Source organism: Amblyomma americanum, chromosome 1 (assembly GCF_052857255.1).
Source record: "Amblyomma americanum isolate KBUSLIRL-KWMA chromosome 1, ASM5285725v1, whole genome shotgun sequence".
Taxonomy (NCBI): Eukaryota; Metazoa; Arthropoda; class Arachnida; order Ixodida; family Ixodidae; genus Amblyomma; species Amblyomma americanum.
The window spans coordinates 538,726,706-538,740,256 of record NC_135497.1 but is presented as its reverse complement, the minus strand read 5'-3'; positions in this window follow the sequence as shown (position 1 = coordinate 538,740,256).

The following is a 13,551-nucleotide window of genomic DNA, read 5'->3' as shown; positions in this document are numbered from 1 at the left end:
CACGCCGAACGCAGCCTCGACGACGGCCACGGGATCCACACAACGCCGCAGCTACACCGAACCAACCGTGAGCACGAACGCCGACCGCTATTAGTAGAAGACTAGTAGTAGACGCTAGTACCAGTGTGCCCGGGTCGCGTTTATTTATAGTCTGTGTTTTGTGTTAGTTTTGTTTGTTTTATGTTCTAGTGTGTGTGCCACGTAGCGTGTATTAAATGTGCGTTTGTGTGGGTACACCCGTCGCCTAGTCCATTCTTTCGGTCAGAGTGTTCTTCGGAGAGATCCGTGACAGAGGCTGGTGGAGCTCGTTTTCAGCACTAGTGCGTTCTTCAGCTTGTTTCAAGATTTCTCTTCTTTAAAATAGCAAACCATTCTTTGATCCTAGCTGTGCCTATTCTTATTGCGCCCACTGGCCATGGGAGTGAAGGGCTTTTGTGAAGTTTTCATAAAGAATTTGCCGACACATTCTGTTTCCGTAATGTACGGTTGTCCTTAGAATTTCTGTTCAGCCTATCCATAAGGGAGATGTGAAAAATTCTGATTGAGATATTGTTTCCTGTACTGATGTACTGGCAGACTTGCCTCTCCTTTCTAGACAACAGTGTTTTAAAGAGGGTGCAACAGATGTGTGTTCAATCGGCCTTACCTCTCAAAACGTGGCTTCTTGTAAAAGGGACTTTTGTTGCGTGGTCTGTGAACTGTCACTTGTTTCAGCAGCCAGAAACTATTGAACGTTGTTTTGTGTTTTGTTGTCAAGACTTGTTTTTTTTGGAGATTCTTCAACGGACATTGCGATTGCGCCCTATACAATAAGATTTTTCGTTGCGTAAAGGTACTACGCAAAATAATACCTATAATAATAATAATAATAAGTCCTTGTGCCCTTCTCGTCCATATTTGTATTATTTTGCGCAGTACCTTTACTCAACGATGTACGACCGACTCGCCCAAGAACATGCACTTCTGAATAAGATTTTTGCCTACAGTAGAAGATTCTCAGGTTTCATGTGGTCTTTTATTTTTCAAGGGTGTGTTTAGCCTAAGGAAGAGTCGCATGCGGGATCGCCACGTTCATCGAAGTCTTTGTTCAGAGAGCAGTGTGTTATGGTGCGGGGGTATATGCTGCGCAGAATCGACTTCTTGCCTTGCTCCCTTTCTCTTGGGAACGTCTGTCTCCCGGAAATTAGATGTGCAGGCAAAGTGAGAGGTGGATGCTGGTGTATTGTGTATGACGGGTGTAGTGATGAGACCTGTTCAAGTCGGACTTCAAGCCTTTCGGGCTGGTGAACTTTCATGCATTGACAAAAAAGAAGAGCCTTCTTATCATGTTGCAAGAATTGAAAGTTAGTTTTTAGGGGAAGAAAATGGCACACTATCTGGCTCACATATCGGAGGAAACCTGAACAGCTCCGTAAGAGAAGAGAGAAAGAAGGGAGTGAAAGAAGAATGGAAGAAAGAGGTGCGTAGTGGAGGTCTCCGGCACAATTTCGACCACCTGGGGATCTTTAACGTGCACTGACATCGCTCAGCACACGGGCGCCTATGCGTTTCGCCTCCATCGAAACGCTGCCGGCGCGGTCGGGTTCGAACCCGAGAACTCAGGATCAGTAGCTGAGCGCCCTAACCACAGAGCCACCGTGGCGGGTGTCATACCGTGCTCTGCGCTCGCTCGCTTCGCAGTCTGAAAGACCTGGGTTCACTTCCCGGTATCTCCAAAAGACTTTTTTTAGAGTCTCATAAACACCTGCTATTTTGCGACACGAGCTGCTCATGGTACTTGCGTTAAAAACAATAGTAACGTTGGTTTCAGACCGACACCTCTACTCCTCGCGGTACAACTTCCGATTTCGATGTCGAGGAGAGAATGACCTTCAAGGCCTCAGAAGGTCAAACTTAACTGCGTGGTAGCATGGCTAATGGCATGGTAGTAGACTACATTAATAGACAGTGGACACATCAACAATGTGACTTTCAATGCATCGCAAGGCCAAGGCACAATTAACTGCCTGGTAGTATGGCCTAAGTTATGGTAGTATGGCTACCTGGTCATATGACTATGAAAAATGGTTACCTGCCCGGACCTTGGCCCTGACCTTGATATTTGATTTCAGCCAGTGAAGACCATGCTTAACAGAGCTTTCGCACTTATAACTAGGTTCAAGTCATGTGCGACCGCAGCCGTTTTTTATTCTTTAGCATAACTACGTGTTCATGGGTAATCAGCGGCTTTCTTACCTGTCTAGAAAGGTTTACAGTTTTAAATAGAAAATGCTTTGTGTATACCCGCAATTTAAAACAGCAGAAAGAAACAAGATTGACACTCTCATAACGAAATGCATCATGAAAGCATTAGGGCTACCCCTATGCGCATCTTCGGAGAAACTCCTAGCCCTCGGGAAGCACAGTACTTTGGCAGAACTAGGAGAGGCAGCAAAGTTATCACAACAAGAGAGGCCAAGCATAACACATGCGGGCGGGGACACTCTAGCCAAAATCAGACTCAGAGGAGACACTGGCATAGAAGAAAGGAAATTAACAAGGAGAACAGAAGCCACATTAGAATCCCCCTTTTTCTAAAAAACACGCACCCAGAACTAGACAAACAAATTAGACAAATGAGAGCAAAAACTCTTTAACCTGTATACGACGAAAAACCTAAAAAAGGTTGCCTACGTAGACGCGGCAGGAAACAGAAATACAAAATACACGACAGCCGTGGTGGTAGACGGCTGGGGCAACCGAATCACAGCCACCACCATAAGAGGGACAAATATAGAAACAGCAGAAGTAGCGGCGATCGCGCTGGCTTGCGTCGGATCAAATGCCGAATATATAATAAGCGACAGTAAAACTGCAATCCAAAATATTGATAGAGGGAGGGTCTCTCCTTTCAGAGCCAAAGTTTTAAGACAAACAAAAATGGACAGGCCAATTAACAAAATCTGGACCCCCGCGCACGAATCTGTTCGTGGAAACGAGGCTGCCCATGAGCTGGCTCGAGATCTCGACCACCGAGCAGCTCAAGAAGTGCCCTACCTTCAGAACCACGGAAGAGAAGTGCGACTAATATCATATCAAGAAGTAACTCAGCACTACAGGCAACACTTCAGGCAACACTTCAGGCAGCTAGTGTGAAGCTGAATAATCAGCAAGCTGTGGCGTGGAGACGTTTTCATACAGGCGTCTCCTCACACCCAATATTAATAAACACATTTTCCCGGAAATTGAGGACGACAAATGTGAGAAATGTAAAGCGAGAGGAACCCTCGACCATATTATTTGGGAGTGCACACAATCTCCATGCAGGGCGAATAAAACAGATTGTAGAGATGCCTGGGAGACCTTGCTGCGTAGCCCGGACCCTGAGCACCAGCTCCTCACCGTCAGTCTGGCTGAAGAGGCCGCCGGGATCCAAGAAATCCAGGTCAGATTCTGACGCGGCGACTCTGTCCACCCCGTTGTACCCACCCAATCCCTCTTGGCCCTCACCTCTCGGATGAGAGGGAGAGCCGGAGGGTAGTATGAGGTCGTCTTCTGTTGAAAAATAAAGTCTCCAACTTACTCACTCACTCGGAATAAATGCATCACACGCGTCGTTTGCATTTTTATGTTAAGCATAGCTGCCCAATCGTGCTGTACAATGTCAGGTTACAATGCTTCCGGAAAGCTGTCAAAAATATGCCGTTATATAAGAAAGGGTTCTTTTTGGATTAATTCGCTTAAAACCTCGCTTTGTTAGGTAACAGAAATATGGCAAAGGTCGCTCTCATCAAATTCTTTTCTACCGACCCTGTCGATATCAGCCGCAGTATTGTTAATGAATAGGTCTAGTGGAGTAGAGGTGGAAGAATTTCCTCAGTGGCTGTTTTGATTTTCTTTCAAAGGGCAAAACGTTAAATCAATTTGTTGATTAACCACCAGTAACCATAGAACCGCTTGCTTGTCGCTGCTGCCAAGTGGTGCCGGAAGCTGCCAATGCTTGCTTTAAAATTGGAGATGAGGTCACGTGATAGCGATGCCGCCGATCACCGGAACAGGAGGGTTGTCAGCTTACCTCTAGCTTTCATTTCCACGCTAGATTGAAGTTTCCTAGTTGACGACGCATATTGAAGTCCCGTTTAAGATGGCTTGCAGTAAGAGCAGAAATATTTGAGCGATGGTGCACGCTTGCTAGTCGCTGCTGCCAAGTGCACAAGGTGCACAGTTTTTATGAATATGATTCGCCGCACATTTTTCAACAGGCTCTACAGAAAAAGAAAAAAACTCATCAGTAAGTGATTAAGCAAATTTAGAAGACTATGTTCATACAAACAATGCCTCGCCGAATGACGGCTTTGATTTACAATCGATTATGTTCTTCCAGGTGTGTTACATTTTCCTCTTTTTTGACCAATTTCATTCTCTTGTTTTCGTGTGTTCTGAACAGTGTTTGTGCCTTTGTTACAAATTTCAGACCCTATCAGCATGCATTTATTTGAAAACGTATTCTGCAACTACCTGCAAACGTTATATATTATCTGTATAAGTTGTATGCGCGAGTAAGGGACATGCTGTAAACAAGAATTCAATTATCTACGCGATATGTGGCCGTTGTATTTTTATATATGGAAATGAGTGCACAGGAAATGTCCTGCATACTAAATAGGGGATGCCGCCGCGTCTATATTTTACCAGCAGCTATTTGCAGCCGTCTTCATGAATCGTGAAAAATGACAAAGAAATGATATTTAATTTGATTTTTAAAAGCTAGCATTCTGTTCACTACTCAGCGGTCAAGCGTCAAAGCCACTAAGCAATCCAGGTTGGGGGCGCTAGAAGGGTTCCCTGGCACTGTTTGCGGCATAACTTTTATTGTTCAGTCACACTAACTACGCCCTGTCACCTGGTTCTCCACTAAGGTTGTAACACGGAGAGAAAGGAGGCGCGCACCGAAACAAAAATGAAATGACGTAAAATCATAGAGTTCATTTTCAGTGCTGGCACACCTCGTACAGTCGCTCTTGCGCGACAATGTGCATCAGTTTCAACTGATTAACATTTTTAGCAAATACAGGTTCAGATAGCCCTAAAGAATTTAAAGAAATTACTTGTGCCAACAGAAATTGAGCAGGCAGCTGGAAGAGAGAGACAAAGACGCGTCGATAGCTCGAGTTGGTTAACGGAAAACGAAGCATCAATCTTGGCTCCGATTTCTGCAATGAAACACGCAGGTGACCTTGACGCTCCGCCGTTCTTCGCAGCGGCCAAGGGAGCAGTATGCCCAGGCCAAGGGCGTGACGGGATCACTAACTCCATGGAACCCGTGATCGAGGTAAGATCGCCACAGCCGTACCAGGCGAGGCCTTGTGCGCAAGCTACACCACTTGAGTGAACTCTACCATTGGTCCTCGCAGGCTACTAAAGAAAATAGCTCGGCGAGCTTGTGGAGGTCCTTTCAAGGGCCTAATGTGAACTATACTTTTAAATAGGTCGCAAATAGGAAACTAGAGGAAAGCACGCAGAGCAATATTTTTTTTACAAATAAGGCATTATCCTGGGTCCTTTATATCAGCGGGTTTACCCTGAAAAATTAGAGTATGAAAACACCAAGAGGGGCACATCGCAGCCATTGTATGGTAGGTGAAGAAACTCGCAACGCGGTCTTTGTTGAGATCTACTTTACTAAAATATTATACGCCTGCAGCTGCCTGGTCGAGCGCGCATAGAATAGACGGCGTGCTTGGAGGGAATGGGCTTTCTTAACCGTCACTGGAACACTTTAGTAGATTCGGTTAGAGAAATTCAGTATAGCACAAGCGTTCACAGTTAAGTTGTCGACGTCTTTGTACTGTGAGCAATACACTCCCGGCCAGGGAAACAAAGATTCATAGTTTCCTTAAGCAAAGCCCGGATAGGCCAGCAATAGCCGCAACATTTCCCAGTCATAAGCGTTATGAAGGTGCCTTAGATGTGCCATAGAGATAGTTTCCAGACATTACCTTGCGGCATCTCCGGGACATGGAACTGAACACTTTGATCACTAAAGAATATATTACTATTGAAAATGACATTGAAGTCAGTCATCCTGAAAAAAAGTGGAGCATCTACCAGGCTATTTCCCTTCATGTGATTAGGGATCTTCTCATCAGCCATAACCTCTCCCAGCATGCTGACTGCTGCTTATAGAAGTGCGGGGGCACTGCAGTCTACCACCGGCATGCCGTATCGTGTTTGCTAATGTAAACACTCGGAAATGTGAATTTTACGGCACTTGCGCACGCCGGGAGTCATTCGCGCTCATGTCCCCGTGCCGGTTGAAACTTGCCAGTGCTGGCAGAATAACCCTGACATTGGTAATGCTGAGTAGTTGGTTACAAAACACTGTGCCCCTTTAAAACGCTGTGGTCTACTTTCGGGGATATACAAACACTATCGAAATAATTTTTCATCCGGCATAATAAAGTAATTTCATACGGGATATTTCAGGTGGAGTCTTCGGTGGGAAAAACTGCAGGTGACGCGAAAAGTTCAATTAATTCCTTGCCGTAACTGCTTTCGTTCCAGGCACTGGGCGTGGCCACCGCGGCCCAACAAGCTGCCAAGGTTCCTATTCGCGGAGACTTTCTTGAGCGCCAAAAGAGTGAAAGTGAGTCCTCTGCCATGAAGCCTAAGTTTGTGACTCTTGAAAATATTTGCGTATTCCGTGAACTTCTAGCTTCAAATCTACAGCATTTATTCATAAGTATCAAATAAGAGAATACTATCCGCAAATCAAAGCAAAGTTCTATAAGGAAAATTAAAGTGGCTTTGCATGGCTATGCCAGGACATACGTAGCGTGAGCTAAGCTGAGGCGCTGAGCATCAATTGCCGCACAGCAGCAATTTCGCTCTCCTTCCCCATGGCTGCACCACACTGGAAAACGCCCCGCTATATGTATACCCCCACCGATACCTCTGCGCATGAGCACAAAATGAGAGGCGCTATCAAGCGGCTCCCGCGCAGCGTCAGACTTGGCTACTGCGCAACGGAGGCGCACAGCTGGGCACGCGCCGGCGCCAGGGCGTTTGCCGCGGCTCTGAAGTCGCATCTCTAAAATGCGCAGACCAGCAAGTTGCGCGCGGGGGCTGCTCCGGCGTGCCAGCTGTGCGCTTGTGACGTCACTGCTCCTCGCGCATGCGCAGCACGGCTCCCCAGGAGCCACGAGAAACTGCTCAACCTCGACCAGTGTAACTAGCGGTACAAATACAGAAATTGCTTTGGAAGGCTGGGTTTAGCAGAACAAACGGTGCTACCGAAAGTTCCGCTCTTGCAATTACAGATTTCTGCCTTCAGGTCAGGCACAGCGGCAACATTTTTCTGGCGTGCTTGTGTGCATATGCCCTCCTGAGTGATGCATTACCGTTAGTATGCATTCAGGACTGCGGCCGTTCTGCAGAAAATCTTATATCTGATCACGTAATAAACGTGTGCTTAAAGCGGGCAGATCTTTTTTAAAGGAACTGCGCACACAACCAACGAAAGTAATATGGAGCTATGAAGAACGTAGACTTTCAGATGATATTTATATAAAGGCCCTCCCCAGCGAGCAACAATAACTATGTGCGCTCTTTCTAGCAGCGTTTAGAAAGAAACGCTACAACTTACTTCAGGCTGTACTCAAAAACTCAAGTCATTGAATAAAATAAGCAGAGGTATCCCAGTACTTACGTAACCGCAAATCCTTGAAATGCGGAACTTTACCACAGGCTCTCACGTACATCTTTGGCGGGTTAAACACCAGCGGTTTGTTTCGAAGAACGGCACTCGCTCTTGAGTCGTTCTGCCTCTACGGTCGCAACTGCAGGTTTTCTGTGCTCACTTGAACAATAACGTCGGCAGAATCGAGTTTCGAGCATATCCAAATTGCTACAGTTTAAGCCGATAGTTAATAAACTGCAAGTTCGGCAACAGATGTAAGGTATTGCATGTCTGTTAATTTTTCCCGCGTTTTGCGCCATTGCAGGACCGCTACTGCCGTATTCCTTTCTTCGACTCCGTGGCCTGTGCTATGCACTACACTCTGTCCGGCGTAGTCGTTTCAACCGACTATGCTAACATTGCACCGTGGCGAATAGACGCAAGTTACAGTACAGTACAGTACATCTTTATTTCCAGAAGAAGACAACTGGATGGTCTCTTGGGCTAAAAGCTACACAAAAGCTTGACGAGGCCCAAGAGACCATTACAAGGCAGCAGCGTAAAGAATAGAAACATATTAGATGAATAGTACATAGGTAGACAGTAATAGGGAATTAATAAAACAGTTACTGTGACAGGTAATAATGATGTCAATCACATAACGCTACCAGTAATGAACTGAAACCAAAATAAAACAATTGAAAAGCACATACGCGGAAACAACAAAGATTAATGGATCACAACTGCACAAAACAGGAATGTAATTGTTTTTTGTTCAAGCCCACTGTGTGTCTATATTTGTTTAGTATTGTAGGGAGGTTATGGGTAAGTGACTGATATTTATAAAATGTACGAAAATGAGGAACTGCCCACGCATCAACATTTCTTGTTTGCACGCTAATATTTCGTCGCTCTAAGGATGCCAAGGACTTTAGAAGGTTAGTAACTTCAGGGGAGGAAAAGTAGATTGACTGTGATAGGCGAAATTCATACAACTTGTCTACACTTATGATATTGAATGATTCAAATGCACCCTTTGTAGTTTCCATGGGCTCAATATTTGCTATGTAACGGATGATTTTTTTCTGTAAAACCAGGAGTTTATTTAAATTGGTTTTTGTGGTTGTGCCCCAAACTAGACTGCAGTATCTTAAATGAGAGTTAAACAAAGCATGATATACTTGAAGTTTTATCTTGGGTGGAAGTACAGTACGACAGCGCGATATAACTCCTGTAATCGAGGAAAGTTTTTTACGAAGGTGATCAATGTGAGCATCCCAGGTTAGATGTGAGGAAAAATGTACACCTAATATTTTATGGTTGTCAACGATTTCAATTTCTTGGTGCTCATAGGTTATAGTGTGATTTATTTCAACTAATTTGTTTTTAGCGCGGAATATAATAGCTTTAGTTTTAGTGCAATTGATTTGAAGTCAGTTTAACTTGGACCATGTGGATAGCTTAGCTAAAAATTCATTACATTGCATGATTAAACCATCAGCATTTGGGCCAGAAATAAGAATAGTACTATCATCAGCATATATCACTAGTTTTCCTGTATTATCAATATTCACCAAGTCATTAACGTATGTATTGAACAACAGCGGACCTAACACACTTCCCTGGGGTACGCCACTCTTTATCGGAAAAAGGGATGAGCTGCAGTTTTTGACAAACACTCTCTGAAACCTGTTGCTGAGGTAGCATTTCAGCAAAGCTGGACACGTGCCGCGGATCCCGTAAGCTTGTATTTTGGATAGAAGAATGTTATGGTCCAGACAGTCAAAAGCCTTGCTGAAATCTATAAAAACAGCCAACGAGAACAAATTACTTTCTATGTTTCGTAAAATATTTTCTTTTAATGTTAGTAAAGCAGTTTCCGTCGATCTGTCCTTCCTAAAACCGAACTGTGCATTTGTTATTATGTTTTCTTTCTTAAAGAAGTTAGTTATACGAGCAAAAATGATTTTTTCTAGTGCCTTAGAAAATACAGGGAGGTCTGAAATTGGGCGATAGTTTGTTGCCATGTTTGGGTCGCCGCCCTTGAAGATTACAGAAACCCTGGCACATTTCATTTTTTCAGGAAAGACGCCCGAATCCAGTATTAAATTAAATATGTAAGCAAGTACGGATGTAAGTAAGGTCAATACATACTTTATCGGCATGATTTGAATGTTTTCAATATCAAGCGCCTTACTGTTTCGGAGCAACATGAAAGTGTTATAAATCTCCTGCTCATCAGTAGGCTGAAGGTATATTGTTTTCATTGTACTAGTGGAGATTCCAGTTGTATCTGGAGGATAGTCACAAGGATTTGCAATACTCACAAAATGATTGTTAAAGTAATCCGCAAGCGCTTTACCGCTCAATTCACCACCTTCATGTGTTAAAACATCCGGAAGGGAACTTTTACTTTTACGACCCAAAACAGTGTTTATTGCTTTCCATGCAGCATCCGGGCGTTGTCGAGCGCAGTCTGCAAATAACTGCTCATAGTATAAAGATTTGGCTCTCCGAAGCTCAGCGTTTAGCTTATTCCGCAATATTTTAAGCTCCTTTAGAGTTTCTTTTGAACGTGCACGCAAGAAAGAATGAAAGTGACGATTTTTATTTTTGATCATTTGTAAGTGTTCTCGAGTGACCCATGGTTTCTTAATCTTTTTTGTTGGCACGATAGTTTGCAAAGGGAAATGTTTAGCATAGATGCACACAAAACGATTTATGAATTCGTTATACGCGTCATTCGGATCCACATTTTTTAGCACGGCAGACCAATCTTGGTTCATGATTTCATTCTTGAACGAGATTAGCTTTCCTTCGGTAATGCGCTGAACAAAAAATGTTTCCCTTTTCACATTCCTGTCCAGTGAATCAATGCGATATGTTAAGAAAGTAGGACAGTGATCACTAACGTCGCAGGCAACTGTGCCTGCATTGTAAATTTCAGTGTCAAGATTCGTAACAATGAGATCTAGCATGGATGATGTAGAACATGTAATTCGAGTTGGTGTTTTAATCACATTTATGAAACCAGATGAAACCAGTTTTGTGCTAAAGTCACGAACACAGTTATTTTGCTCTAATATGTTTATGTTAAAATCACCACCACTGATGAGCCTAAGGTTGTTTTTACAAATAAATTCCAAGAAGTCTTCATAAAATTATAAGAAGCGTGCAACATTCCCAGTTGGTGGACGATACAAGACAGAAATTATTTCATGTTTATTTTTCAGCGTTAAGATTTCATTATCCACAGTGGTCTTACTGAATTCCGGCAAAATTTCACACTTCTTGTGCTTTGCAACTAGAATTGCGACGCCACCAACCCTGCTGTTTTTACGATTAAGAAAGAAGTTATTGTAACCATCTAGTTCCAACATTTTGCTGCTGTTTGTATACCAAGTTTCCGACAGCATTAGGACAGAAAATTGAGAGCAAAATTGCTGTAATAAAAGGACAATGTCATCTTCTTTACGGTTCACTGAACGTGCATTGATATGCATAACAAATTCGCATGATAAATAATCAAACTTCACATCAGATGACAGAGTAAGCTCCTGATAATCCATCTTTCAATGCTTGAAAACACGAAGCAGATAGCCAGATGAGCACGATGTCGGCAATCACACGTTATCGGCATCACGAGCTGTGTTGCCCGCTTGAGTAGAAAAAATCTTGTCGACAACGTCCTCACCTGTCACATGCACAGTGGGCGTGTTATCTGCCTGCTTGGCAAAGATTTTCCCGTTGTAGGACCACACCGATTTCCAGTTACACTCATTTTTTTTCACAGCCATTGCAAGTAGTTTCTTCAATGCGGGACAGAGGTGCTCATTAACATATATTGCATCTTATTTGTCTAGGCCGATGTCTTTGCTTGTAAGCCGTGTTTTTTTCGCCTTCGTCAGGACAATGTCTCGCTTCCGGCGGGATTTGAATTGGACGAGGATGTGCGATTTCCCAGCAGTTCGCGTCGGCACGCGATGGCAGACTTCAATGTCAGCTTCTTCTATCGGTTCTGAGATGGTGTTGCCAATTTTAGAGAGAATGTCACTCAGGGATTCGCCTTCAGTCTCTGCTATTCCTTGTATTTCAATGTTACACTTCCTTGAATATTGTTCAGCATGAGTAAGCCTGCTTTCTGCATTTTGCAATTTACTTTCGAGAGATGCGCATCTGGCACACAGCGCCTCATTATCAGTTGATAGTTGCACGTTTTTGGAAACCTCATCATCCAGTTGTTTTTTGATGTCCTCTATTGTCCCATGCGCGAACTCAAGGCTCTCGGTCAAGCTTTTTTGCTCGGTTTTTAGCTCACGAATTTCGTTTCGCAAATCTCTTTCCATAGCCTCTCGAAAGGCCTTCAGTTCAAGTTTTACTTCGTCTTTAAGTTTAACTAATTCAGCCCTCATTTCTTCCTTCAGCTTATTTAACTCTTTAGACATTTGAAAGCAAGCAGCCTTTCGGGTGCAACAAGATAATAAAGCACGGCAGCTTGAGACAACACACAAGCACAAGTCCAAAATCAGGCAGCAGCGACGACACAGAATACAGAAGATAAGTCAAGGAATCGATACGGCGATAACACTAACCTGTGACAAGAGCGTACAACTGTTAACACAGTGCGCACGGGGCACGTCGCTGCTGCCAAGTGAGGCTAGCTGCGCTGATGTGGCTCCTTTTGTAGCTCCTGGCACTGGCGTAGGGCAGCGCAGTAGTTCTGCGCAGCTGACGGTCACGCCTCCTGGTACAACTTGCGGAAAATCCGGCGTAACAATCTGAAGTCCGGCGTGGAGAGCTGGCTTGGTCCGGTGCGGGCGCTGAGTGCAGCCAAGCGGTTTGTGCCTGTGAGAAGAGCGTACAACTGTTAACACAGTGCGCACGGGGCACGTCGCTGCTGCCAAGTGAGGCTAGCTGCGCTGATGTGGCTCCTTTTGAAGCTCCTGGCACTGGCGTAGGGCAGCGCAGTAGTTCTGCGCAGCTGACGGTCACGCCTCCTGGTACAACTTGCGGAAAATCCGGCGTAACAATCTGAAGTCCGGCGTGGAGAGCTGGCTTGGTCCGGTGCGGGCGCTGAGTGCAGCCAAGCGGTTTGTGCCTGTGACAAGAGCGTACAACTGTTAACACAGTGCGCACGGGGAACGTCGCTGCTGCCAAGAGCCGAAACCATCAACTCGAGGTAGGAACACTGCCGTCTCTCATCTCTGTGCGCCGTGACGATTTATAATTCAACGCCGATTTCCCAGAGGAAAATGTACAGCTCAATTGTGCAGCCATAAGGCTGGGGTGTAATGCACAAATTTTTATTTAACAGGTAAGTCTAAGAGGAAGCTTTTCTTTGTACTTTCCGGCAACTGCAATGAGCTTGTTGGTAACAGTCATTAGCTCCGTTAACTGAAACGCTGACAGACAGCGCTGCAGGAAACAGAACGTTAAATATAATAACATGAGACATAGTCGGAATTAAAAATAACATATTCCAAGCTCCATTTCCTAAAAAGTGTTGTTTAAGCCCCAGAGAATCAGATGGCTATCAAGGAAAACTCACCATATTTTGGATCGTAGAGCAGCGGGACTGCTGCGGCAGACCACGCAGCTTAACAAAGCTGGCCTAGCGGCGATCAGCCAATCCTTTAGTGCACCTTTACCGCAGTGGATATGACGACCTGTGACAATTGCGGGTTCGCACACCCTGCCATGGCGATCAATAGCAAGCTATGCTATTTGTGCCCAGTATGTCCTGTAGACCTTTCCATGCCACAACTGCGTAGTGTGGTTTCCTTGGCATTTGACGAGAATTTACCGTAGCGGTTACCGGGTGGTTTCTTCGCAACCAGCGCGCACGAGTGCAAAGCACGTTGTGTCGGCGCACATGAGGTAGACCATTGGATTCA